The sequence below is a fragment of the Gopherus evgoodei genome, chromosome 8, assembly GCF_007399415.2.
Source record: "Gopherus evgoodei ecotype Sinaloan lineage chromosome 8, rGopEvg1_v1.p, whole genome shotgun sequence".
NCBI classification, from domain to species: domain Eukaryota; kingdom Metazoa; phylum Chordata; order Testudines; family Testudinidae; genus Gopherus; species Gopherus evgoodei.
In genome coordinates this window covers 24,335,145-24,347,872 of record NC_044329.1, presented here as the reverse complement: position 1 = coordinate 24,347,872, position 12,728 = coordinate 24,335,145, and the positions used below count along the sequence as shown (strand labels likewise).

Here is a 12,728-nt window from a genome sequence, read left to right as displayed (position 1 = left end):
GTTCTTGTTCATCTTCTGTTATTTGGTCATTATTTACTATAACTGGATGAATATTTTTCAGCTATTAACCTTCAGTTATTTTTATTGTTGTCATAACTACCTTTCCTCCATTTGAAGTAATGTCCAGAGAATGTTTTCTCTCGCTTTAAATATGGTTGCAATAACTTACTCTCAAATGTATTTTGAACTGATTGACTTTAAATTAATTTCATACACATACTGTTTTAGATATAAAAATAGTTTATTTAAATTGATTTTGATTGTCCTTAATAATTCTTTAAGAAGAGTGATGGGGGAGGGGAATTGATAAGCAACATTGCTTCTGGAGCAGCATGTTGCTGTTTATGAAATATATCAAACACTGCCATGCTGTATGTGAAATGATTTTTCCCAAAGCACACCTATTTTATAAACAGTTCTTAAACATGCAGTGCATTACTGCCTGACTTATTTTGCATTTGTCATGTTCCAGAGCTATTCCTTTATCAACATAATCCCCTCTGTGGTTGTATTGCTTGCGACAAATTACTTCTGCTTTGTTTTACCTCAAGGTTATCCTAATCTCTTAAGAATACTTGTGGACACTAAGTCTGAGAAGAAGTTCAGAACCATGACACAAGTTCCATAAGATACGGGTAAATTTAATAATTTGACATTTGCTATCTACAGTAGAGATTCTGAACAGTGTATGGTGACGTTGCATTACCATGCAATAAATGATTATTTTCATTTCAGTACATTATCTGGAGCTATAAACATGAACCTTAGAAATGGAGTAGCGGTAACAGGAAATGTTTCAAGGATTTGCAAACAATGCAATTGTTTCCTTAATTTACAAGTGTAATTATTGCATATATTGGTAATTGTGTGCAAATGTGCCTAATTAACCATTTGCAAATGCACAAATGAAGTGCATAGCTGCCCAACAACATGGGTAGAAAATTTGACTCTATATTTCTATATAATAGGAAAGAACTAGATGACTTAACTGAGTGGCATTAGGTTACAGAGGCTTTAACAGATTGGCTAATAGTTTGCTTTATCCCACATCAGCGGAAAGGAATTATTACCTTCTAGCAGTTTGTTGGCTTAGGTGGAATCATCTGATTGTCCCAATTCAGTTACCAGTGAACAGGAGTCTAAATGCCTATATTACTCAGTGTTACCAAATTTGGTAGTCTCAGGAAAAAAAAGGCTATGGAGTGAAAGGGAATCATGAACTACTCTCTCATCCCTAGAAGTGGGCCTTATTAAAGTCTGGTTCTACTCTGAAAAATGACTATTGAAACAGATCCTTCTTTCACATTGTGTGTGTGTGTGTGTATTTAGATAGTCTATTCTGGCTCATGCATCATTAAAAGAATTGTTAACTAAGTTCCATTTGTAAAACTAAATCCTTTCCTTGGTTATCGTTGTGCCAGTTGCTCATTGGGTTTTGCATCTCAAAAATGTAATTGAAAATAAAGTTGGGTTTGCACAATTGATGAGGGCAGAATTTGGATTACAGCATCTGTGTTACTGGTAATACACGAAGCAGAAAGAATCTAGCATGACTCTCAGACTTGAGGCCAACCAGGCAGAGTTAGCAATTAGAAATAAATATTTGTATATTTGGAAAGGAAGCACATTGGGTTGTAAATCACTGAGAGTCAATGAACACTCAACCTCACAATGCTAATTTTACAATCAATTTTCAGAGTAAAACCCACGCACTTGTGGAACAATTAGAGGAACCTATACTAAGGCTTCTGTTGCTGAATCTAGTGTGTATGTACAGAGATTTCAATCTTCAGATCTCTCAATCTGACATCTTTATAAGGTCCTAACTTTTAAAGTGTCATTATCCACATTGCTTTTATCTAACATGTCAATTACAATTTCCCCTATTTATTTTTTTTTATTTCTGTAGTTCTCATCTTGGCTGAAGAAGCATGGATTTAACTTAGTTAAATACATGCTGTTACTCTAACAAAACTCTAAGTAACTTGGCACAATTCTTTTAAAAAAGGAAAATTGGCCACTTACCATTCCTACCATTTCCCAACCTCTGGAAGTGCTTCTTTTTCATTCACGTAACGTGAGTTAATGAAGATGGGTAAGCAATCACTTTAGATGATGTTGTTGATGTTGTGTCCAGCGTCTTTCAGTGTCTACTAACTCAAATAACTTTTCCATGTGAGTGCTATATTGCAAATGAATGCTGTCTGTTATCTAATGATAGCATGAAACCATGTAAGGTTCTTCTTTCCCCTGTTTTACAGCTAAAAACTGAAGAGTGAGAGAGAGAATCTACAAGCTCCAAAGTACTTGCAACAGATAGATCCTCCTGATCTGGTTTCATTGTAGTCTAAACAATTTGATAGTTTTCACTGAGAGAAGGTTGGGCAATATAACAGTGACTCCGAGTCAGGAGGGAAAGGTCAGTGACTCTGAGTCAGGAGGGATCACTTTGCCCCAAAGGCTTGGCTTGTATGGAGGAAGTTATTATGATAATTAGCAGTAGTGAGAAGGGACTGTGCTCTCTATGAAATGACCGTGGCTGATGTGCAAAAAATATTTATGCTGACTGGCTAGTCAAGAAAATATTAGGGGGGATACTTGTGCTGTAGACGGGCAAACCTGTAAATACGCTGTTGCTTAAACAGCCACAATACATGCCATAGATTGTACCAGTTGCTTGAGTAAGTTTGAGCTGCGAGGTGGCTCCATTTGAAAAGCAAGCACGAGAGAGACCGCAGCATAATTAAACAGTATTTTTTATCTTTTATTTCTTTGTAGCATCTTTGTGCTTTCTTCTCCTTCAAACATCTAGAAAATAATAAGGTGATAAATAATAGTCAGCATGGATTTATCAAGAACAAATCGTGTCAAGCCAACCTGATAGCTTTCTTTGACAGAGTAACAAGCCTTATGGATGGGGGAAGTAGTAGATGTGGTATATCTAGACTTTAGTAAGGCTTTGATATGGTCTCATATGACCTTCTCATAAACAAACTAGGGAAATACAACCTAGATGGAGCTACTATAAGGTGGGTGCATAGCTGGTTGGAAAATCATTCCAATATCAATGGTTCACAATCATGTTGGAAGGGCATAATGAGTGGGGTTCCACAGGGATCAATTCTGTGTCTGATTCTGTTCAATATCTTCATCAATGATTTACATAATGGCATAGAGAATTCACTTATAAAGTTTGCGGACGATACCAAGCTGGGAGGGGCTGCAAGTACTTTGGAGGATAGGATTAAACTTCAAAATGATCTGGACAAACTGGAGAAATGGTCTGAAGTAAATAGGATGAAATTCAATAAAGACAACTTCAAAGTACTCCACTTAGGAAGAAACAGTCAGTTGCACACATACAAAATGGGAAATGACTGCCTAGGAAGGAGTACTGAGGAAAGGGATGGGGGGTCATAGCAAATCACAAGCTAAATATGAGTCAACAGTGTAACACTGTTGCAAAAAAAGCAAACATCATTCTGGGATGTATTAGCAGGAGAACTGTAAGCAAGACATGAGAAGTAATTCTTCCACTCTACTCCACACTAATTAGGCCTCAACTGGAGTATTGTGTCCAGTTCTGGATGCCACATTTCAGGAAAAATGTGGAGAAATTTGAAGGAAGTCCAGAGAAGAGCAACAGAAATGATTAAAGGTCTAGAAAACATGACCTAGTCTGGAGAAGAGAAGACTGAGAGGGAACATAACAGTTTTCAAGTACATAAAAGGTTGTTACAAGGAGGATAGAGAAAAATTGTTCTTCTTAACCTCCTAGGATAGGACAAGAAGCAATAGGCTTAAATTGCAGCAAGAGCGGTTTAGGTTGGACATTAGGAAAAACTTCCTGATTGCCTAGGGAGGTGGTGGAATCTCCATCATTGGAGATTTTTAAGAGCACATTGGACTAACACCTGTCAGGGATGGTCTAGATAACACTTACTCCTGCTTTGAATACAGGTGACTGGACTAGATGACCACTCTATGATTCTATGCTGAGGTGGGCAAACTTTTTGGGCCGAAGGCCACATCTGGGTGGGGAAATTGTATACAGGTCTGGGGCAGGGGGTTGGGGTGCGGGAGGGAATGTGGGATGTGGGAAGGGGTGTGGTGTTCTGGAAGGGGCTCAGGGCAAGGGATTGGGGCAGAGGAGGGATGCAGGGTGTATGAGGGGGCTGAGGTCAGGGGGTTGGGGAGAAGGAAGGGTGGAGTGCAGGAGGGTGCTCAGGGCAGGGGTGCAGGAGGGATGCAGACTGCAGGAGGGGGCTCATGGCAGCAGGTTGGGATGCACAGGGGTGCAGGGTGCAGCAGGGGGCTCAGTCAGGGGGTTAGGGTACAGGAGGAGTACAGAGTGTATGAGAACGCTTAGGGCAGGGAGTTGGGGTGCAGGAGGGGTGTGCAGTGCAGGAAGGGGGGTTAGGGCAAGGAGTTGGGGGGATGGGGTGCAGGAGAGGTTCCAGCTCTGGGATGGCAGTGGCATGCAGCAGGACTAGGGAAGGCTCCCTGAATGCCTGGTCCCAGCCCCACGTTGCACAGCGGCCCCTGGGGGAGGGGAGACAGAGGGCTCCGCTTGTGCTGCCCTTGCTGTGCCTCCTGGTACCTCCCCTGAAGCTCCCATTGGCCGTGGTTCCCCATTCCCTGCCAATGAGAGCTGCAGGGGGCGGTGCCTGGAGGCAAGCGTCTGGGGGCTGCAGGGATGTTGGGCCAGCTGCTGCTGAGAGTGGTGCAGGGCCCATGGAACCACAGGGGGCAATCCCATGGGCTGGATCCAAAGCCCTGAGGGGCCAGGTCCGGCCCGCGGATAGTAGTTTGCCCACCTCTGTTCTATGCTATGACTCAAGTGATGACCAAATAGCAATCTGGGCCAAGTCTAAGCAGGCTTTTCCAGGTAATAAGTCAAGTTATTGAACAGTTAATGTTTGCTTTGTAAGGTTCAGCTAGGACAACACATGACCTTCTGACACATAGCTATTACAAAAATAGCTAAGTATTTCTTTTGCACATCTCTGCTTCAAATCTCTTGCTTGTTAAGAGAAATGACTAACTGATCTGCAGTCTTCCTGGCCTAACTAATGTCAGTTCACACCAAAATAAATACAAATAGGTTAACAAACCTCTATAGACTATACATTCTAAGATTATTCTTGAAGAATTTCCTGAGACCAAGATAAGAGAGAATGAAATGGGGAAACCCTTCAAAATTATTTCAGATCAAGCAACAGATAAAAATTCAATAATGGTAAAGGAAAGTAGAAAATTAATCACATAGCTGGTTAACTACTACTGAAAGTAGGAGCTAGGTGGATATCTAGGAAATGATCAAAAGAAAGAGGAAACTCAACAGAAATATCACTCCAACATGGCGCTAAAGCGTATAAGCCAAAATATTAGAAACATAAACAGAGAAAAAAAGATAACTGAACCCAATTTTCTAACTTATTTTCCTTCTACCAGGATCTGTTGTTCTCAATAGGAGAATCTAGCTAAGAAAATTTAATTCTTCTAGATGAAAAACACAATTGAGGTTCTCACTGAGACTTTCGGAGTTCAGGAGTCCTATAACAACACTTCCCTGGGAATCTGGTCCTAATCAAACTCCAGTGGCCAAGAACTAGATTGTAGTGGCCCCTGCCTTGCACGGTCCATGCAAAAATCAACAAAATAGCCATGTGTGGCCTAATGGACTATGCTGCTTCATTGTGCCCCTGGGATTGCAAACCACCCGAAAAGATGCAGGCAAGAGAATGTGAAGATGGGGCATTAGACCCACCCCACCTGTCAAATAACCGGCAGAGAGGGTCTGTAGATCTAAAATGGTGTTCTGGTTAAAATTCTTGATGTTCTGAAATGCTGAGAACAATTTGTCTTGGTTCAAACATAAAAAAGAGTGTTTCCCTCTCTTATTCTTAAAAAATAAATCAAGCAAAGTTATAACTAACTCAATGCAATCAATAAATGAATACATAAAATGCAGTATTAGGTTACACAGTTTAAATTTTAAAGAGGTCAACAAACGTATCTAGGTATTTGTATGGCCCTCTTCTCTGTAGTATCTGAGCACTTCTAACAGGCATTAGAGCAGGATTAGCACCTGACTCCCCCACATGCCAGATTAGTGCCCTAACCACAAGGGGATGGAATCAATCTCTCCACCCTCATGAATATTTAATTATTTATACAAAGTTAAACAGCTCCCATGGAGAAGATTGAGCAATACCCCAGAATATGCTATAGGATGATGGCTAGGGCCCTTTCCTAAGAGGGGGAGAGACTTGGGTTCAAGTCAGACGCCGCAGACACTTTAATCTGGGTCTTTCACTTCCCAGGTGAGTGCCGTAACCACTGTGCTATTGGGTATTACATACCACATGCTTTTCCTAACCTGTTTCCCCATGCTTTTCCTAACCTGCTTCCCCTGGCTGTTTTTTGTGTAAGGCCTGATCCAGAGTGAATGGTCTGAGAATGCTTATGGGATCTGGCTGCAGCAGAGAGGTAAATGGGGGAATGCCTCATTTGAGAACCTTGTCTGACCTTAGGTGTGGGTGAAGGCTCTGAGCTGGTCATTAGCTGTAGGGTGGCACCATGACTTAGATGGCTTTGTGCATGCCTACTTGAGGATAGGCACCTACGGGACTTTAGAGACCTACAGAGTTAGGTGGCAGCAGAGTGGTGATTTTGAGACTGTCAGTGCCTAACAAGCAGTTCAGTACCTAAGCACTTTTGTGGATCAAGTACAGACAAACAAAGGGCCTGATTCTGAAGTCTGTTGAGTCTCTCCATTGACTCCAATGGGTTTTGCATTAGGCTGTATGGGCCAGATTTTCAAAGGTGTTTAAGTGACTAAAGATGCAGATGGATATCTAGTGGGATTTTCAAAACCACCTAAGTAGGTTAGGCATCTAATTTCCAGCACATCTGAAAATCCCACTAGGCACCTGTCCATCTCTTTAGGTGCCTGGAGACACCCAAGGTCACTCAGCGATGCTGCAGCTGAGCCAATCTGGGAACTCAAGCCCAGTCCTTAACCGTATGATCTTCTTATCTATCCTGTAGTTCATACCGCAATGAAACTGAACCATTCACTTTGTGATATACATTTAACAATATTTATATAGCACATTTCATACAAGAACACAAAACACTTCATAGATTATCTAGGAATCATTTCACTCTCCCTTGCCACCACTAGGGCAGAGATATAACAGTTATCTTTTTTCAGTAGCATTACACAAATAATGCTTTCAAGATGGAGAGTGAAAAATAATGTATCTGACTCAGCCTGCAGAAGAAATTTTACAGAGGTAGAATGTACGTGATTTGAAATATGGCACACTGGGGCTAACTGGCCTACTCTTACAAAAAATACTAAGCAATCTATAGTATAAGGCCCACAAGTGGGCAGGGCCCCAGTTGCAAAAGTTCTCATTTAAACACACTAGTCGCCTTTATAGTTTCATATCATGACATATATTTCAAAAGTATCTGAGGTTACAGGTAAAATGGTGACACCAAGATTTTATTTAAATCTAAATTAAATTTCTTTCAGAAGTTTTGCTACCCTTTAATTGGGGCAAAAATCTCTATCTGAACCGGATGAGACAAGCCCTTCTGCTCTCTTTTTTTGAATCTGTTTCAAAGACCAAGAGGAACTACAAAGTGAAATCATTTTGTAATGTTCTCTTTCTTTCCCAAAGCAAGCATCTGAGGAGGCCTCTGATTTGATGCTCCAGTTCCCATACTAAAATCCCCCACCTTGTCATTGTTCAAGGTGAGCTTAAATAGGCCAAGCAAGCATGCTGTTCATACAACTGTTTTTGTTCAGGTGCACTGTTCCCAACTGCATGGGGCCACTCATTCCCAGTACTGAATGCCAGCAAACAAGAGAAGGGGAAATGGGAAGGGAGGAGAATTATATTTAAAGGTCCTACTAATGTTAGAGCAGTTACAATGTCCAAATGGATTATAATTAACACTAGGAAGCACATGATTTTCTCCTCTTTACCATTTAGGAAAACAAATTATATCTTTGTTTCATAGCGATCATGTTCAGATTTGATAGTGTTTAAGATGCTAAGATAAGAAGAGCCCTCCTCTTCCTTTTCTATGAACTCCAGGCAATACCTTTATTTTTCTTTTAAATCTCCCACACCAAGTTCTTATTAAAGAAAATAAATGTTAATGGGATGACTTCAGCAGTATAATTAAAACTTTCTAGCTTGATTAAAGTATGCAAACTGTCATCTGCTACATTGTAAGAGGCTTGACATTTTGGAATATGCACTGCATTCAGGGGGAAAGGTCCCAAAGGGGGTTTATTTTCTTCTAAGTGAGCATAATTCATGACAAAATTAAAAAAGAAAACCATACAGTAAGCTTAAAATAAACAAGGCACTTGTAAGTACAGGAGAATCTTACTTACTATTGTTCAACCAATAATTAATGCCCTGTTCCCAAGGTGAGCCTTTTTATATATATAAATAATGAGGTGTTATATAAAAATACATATGCTGCAGACAGCATTGGTAGCTGGGCATCTGCCTTGCCTACTAATGAGGCTAAAACACTGGAGAGAGTCACACTGCCAAGGAACATGTTCTTGTGCACATTTCTAAGGCACAGATTTCAGATTCTCAGTGTTTCACTCAAAAGAGGGGGGCTTGGAAAGATGGGGCAGCATGAGTAGGTGTGTGAAATATGAAGTGTAGGTTGGGAAGGCTGGCATGATGTGAAAAATGATTGTATGTTGTGTTACAAATTATCGTTGCATCAGAGAGTGAAATAATCTCCCAATTCAGGTCCAGGGAGAATAAAAATGGATCATATATAAAGACATTTCAAATGACTTGTAGCAAGCTGAAAATTGTTCACATGAAGTAACACAGAGAATGTGATTCCATTACTTGATTATTCATAATTATCACACACCCTTTCCATCAGCTATTTGTAATGATTTAGAGAGGAAACCTGCCTCTCCTGGTTTTAATTTGGTTGTGCTGTATGTATACCCACTGATATCTGAAATGGGCTGTCTAGGCTTTCATAAGAAATAAGAAACAGTCCTGGATCATTTGGGTATTTATTTAGTTATTTGCTTTATACAATGCAGGGTTGCACCCAACTTTGTTCACTTGGGAAGAAGATCTGCAGATCCTGAGGTTTTCTCTCTCAGGTCCCTCCGAAAAAGCAACAGATCTTGAGAACTCATTGGCAAATGGCAGTATGGGCTTGAGATGAAGGCATGCCTGAAAGCTGCCAGTCTCTGTGTACTTGGAGATTGTGTTGTTTTATTCTGCAAATCAAACCAGAACAAAAAAAATGCTTAATATTCTCCACTCCCTCAACACCACCTTTTTAAAAAGAACTTTCCATTGACTTTAATTAAACTCTTTGTAGGCTCCCAAGCTTGCTTGCCAGATGGGTTTTCCAAGCTCTGTTAATGCACAAGTTTCTCATTGGCAAAACTGGGCATAAAACATCCCTTGCTTCTCTCTTAGCACTGCTGGAATCAGGGACAAATTTCTTGTGAGGGAGATGGGAAAGACAGAGAGAGAGAATGAGAATTGATTATCTTGTTATTTTTTTATAAAACTGGAAGTTTAAGTGCCATCTGTGAAAGAGTTAACTATAGACATGAACTAATTTTGCCCTCAAGAAACAAAATTTTAGATCTGAATATATCCAAACTTTACAGGGAAGGGGAGGATTTCAAGACTTAGATCCATATTTGAAGCTCTCAGATTTTGCAGGAAATGGTATCTTGCTGAGAATGTTCGGGATAGATTGCTTTCTAGCTTGTTTCATTGGGGGAGTATGTTGACATTTGCATTTCTGCTCAAAAGTTTGGCACCCAGAGATCTGAAGAAGCTTGAACATTCTACCAGATGCTTTTATCAAGATATTATGGTTGCCAATTTTGACTGGATGTATTCCTGGAGGTTTCATCCCATGCCATAATCTTTAATTAAAGATTAAACTTTGATTCCTGGAGACTCCAGGACAATCCTGGAGGGTTGTCAACCCTGATAGAAACACAGTTGCTTCCCTCCACCCAAAATCACCTTAAATGGTATAGCTTCAGCCCTAGCTGAACAAAATAGAGTCTCATTTGTCAGCAAGAGGACATGGAGAGAGATTTAGGGATTTCACATTTTTAAACAGACATCACAACTATGTCTCAAATTAGGGTGACCAGACAGGAAATGTGAAAAATCGGGACAGGGATGGGGGTAAATAGGAACCTATATAAGAAAAAGACTGAAAAATCGGGATTGTCCCTATAAAATCAGGACATCTGGTCACCGTATCTCAAATTCCTGTACTCACTCCTGTCAATCATACTATCCCTGCAAACTAGAAATTGCACGTTGTCTTATAAGATGTCTTCCTGACAATGAAAAATTTACCAGCCCCAAGAATGTTTAAACTTAAAAGAATTAGAGCTATATTTTCACAGTTTCGTGCCTGTGGATGCACATCAAGTAAATCTATTAAACAGCTGGACTAATACAAGCATCAATTTTCATTGAGTATTTGCTCAAATTAATTCACTTAGTTTGTGATTTTGTCCCTTTGGTTTTCACCATCCATGATCATTTGGGGGACTGAACTATATGCACATGAATGTTAGCAGAACGCAAGCTTGACACCTTAGCTACAACTGGGATATTTTAATATGGGTTTGAGCACAGTGTGATACAGCTGAGTTAGGTCTCCCTAAAAGGCTCACCAGAGCCCTCACATCATAGAAACAATTAAATGAGTCAAACAGGGATCTGCTTGAATTTCAGAATCAGGAACCAAATATGAGTATCAAATTGTTTGTGATCAATCCGTGGGGGAGGCCAAACGGTTCAGAAGAAAAAAAAGTATTGAAAACTGAATAATAACTCTACTGGAGGAAATTTTGCAACAAACAGAAATTGAGGCTACATTCATCACAGCCATAAATGCTTGTTTCCAGGGAGAGTTATGGAGAAGGTGAAGTATATGTCTGGGGTCTGCAAACTCTAATGACTTAAAATGAAAGAGTTTCCGGCAAGAGCAGACTTACTTTTCTTTCAGTCAACTAATCCTTAATACATTCAGTGTATCCAATTTCTGATTTGCTAAAGCATGTTGCTACACAAACAATTAATTTTGCTAAAGCATCACAGATAGCTTTCCATTTTTCTAGGAATCTCTGCTTCATTGCACACTTGCACTGATGTTACTGGGAAAAATGGTTCTTTAAAATAGCATCAGCCCTTGTTATGAGTTCTAGTGGATGTGTGTGTACATTTGTAGAGAGCTGGTGTGCAAGATTCCACAACATTTATATCAAGCTTAATTTCAGAATTTTTTTAGAAAAAGGTCATGGGGTAATCAGTTGGAGTTGGGAGCACTAGGTTACAATCCATGTATAGTTTCAAAAGTTTTCTAGACACCGACAGGACCTTTGAGGAGCAGCAGGTGCTTTCCAGGATCCTCTGTTCAGTGTCCTCTTCTGGATCACTGATTTTTAACCTTTGATCCTCACTTGCATTCCTGTTTTCTCATTTGTAGTCCCAAGAAACCATTTGTAACCTGGGCTCAGTGGCTGATGGGGAGGGCCTAAGCCCATCATTTCCCAGCTATCACAATAGCTATACAGAGGCAAGTTCTTCATGCAGTTAGGAAGAAAATGAACTTCTCTCACCTCTGCAAAGTTCCTTGCCTGTCCTACAATGCGCCCTACACTCCTCCCCATCTCCAACCACATCTACGTTAAGGATGGGAGATCCTTGGGATTCTTGTGGCAAAGCTGGTGATGGGTTGCTTAAAAAGGAAATAGTGAGTAGAGGGAAGGTTCCTTTCAGGTGTTAAAGGGAAGCTGGTTGGGGATTGTTTGCTTCCATGTCTGGCAGACCAGATTAAAGGTTTGGGTCAATAAATGGAGTTCCAAATCCCTGGGAGAGAGTGGTCTCAGTTGATTACAATCTATTTTGATTTTTCTCTCTTACCTAATATGAATTGATCAGAAAAGGTAGAGTATTTTTTAAAGGTTTAGGGATTTGTTCTGTATGCAGTGAGTAAATGGCCCTAAAAAGGGGATGGAGTGGGGGGAGAGAGAGAGATTAAAGAAGAGATAAATGAATTAGCTGGAATAAAATAAGAGCAATCACATAATTTCACTGAGAACAAGACATTCAGGTAACTTGGATAAGTATCAAAATATTGGTGCTGCTTATTCAAACAGAAACTTTGGAAGACTCCATGAGAGAGAGAGACACACACACACACAAACAAAAGCCAGGAAAAATATAAGCAAAGAACAAAAAGCAGATAAGGCTCAGCCGTTGCTAAAGGGGATACATGAAAATGTGCATCTACCAGATTTAGAGCCAAATTCTGCTCTCAGTTACACTCTGTGCACAGGAACCTCTTTGAAGTTATGCTGTTTTAAATGTGGAGTAACTCCATTGATTTTAATGGAGTTATTTGAGATTGACACCAGAGTAACAAAGAACAGAAATGAAGCCTTCAATAGTGCTAGTAGAAATAAATCAAAGTGGTGATGGTTGTATCAGGATTATGTTTGGGGTAGAATGTTCAGTACAAAGTAGGGAGCTGAGGGTTTCAGTCTCACAAAATTCTATCATCTTGGCTGAAATCTCATAAGAACCATTGTCAGGCCTCATCTGATACAGAAGTTGAAAGCAGACCCTACCCAGTAAGGGATCTGACCTGGGATTAAAATTTGGGAATTTAAA

The 12,728-nt window shown here is 40.1% G+C and overlaps 1 long non-coding RNA gene across 1 annotated transcript in view; it reads left to right on the top strand.

Annotated features, from left to right (window-relative positions):
- The first annotated feature begins 548 nt into the window (after window positions 1-548).
- The window catches only part of LOC115656678, a 35,109-nt gene continuing 22,929 nt past the window's right edge, over window positions 549-12,728 (top strand). Inside the window, exons 1-2 of the long non-coding RNA XR_004001723.1 lie at window positions 549-635; window positions 1,910-2,095. This is a non-coding gene — a long non-coding RNA (uncharacterized LOC115656678). The remainder of the gene's footprint in view (window positions 636-1,909; window positions 2,096-12,728) is intronic.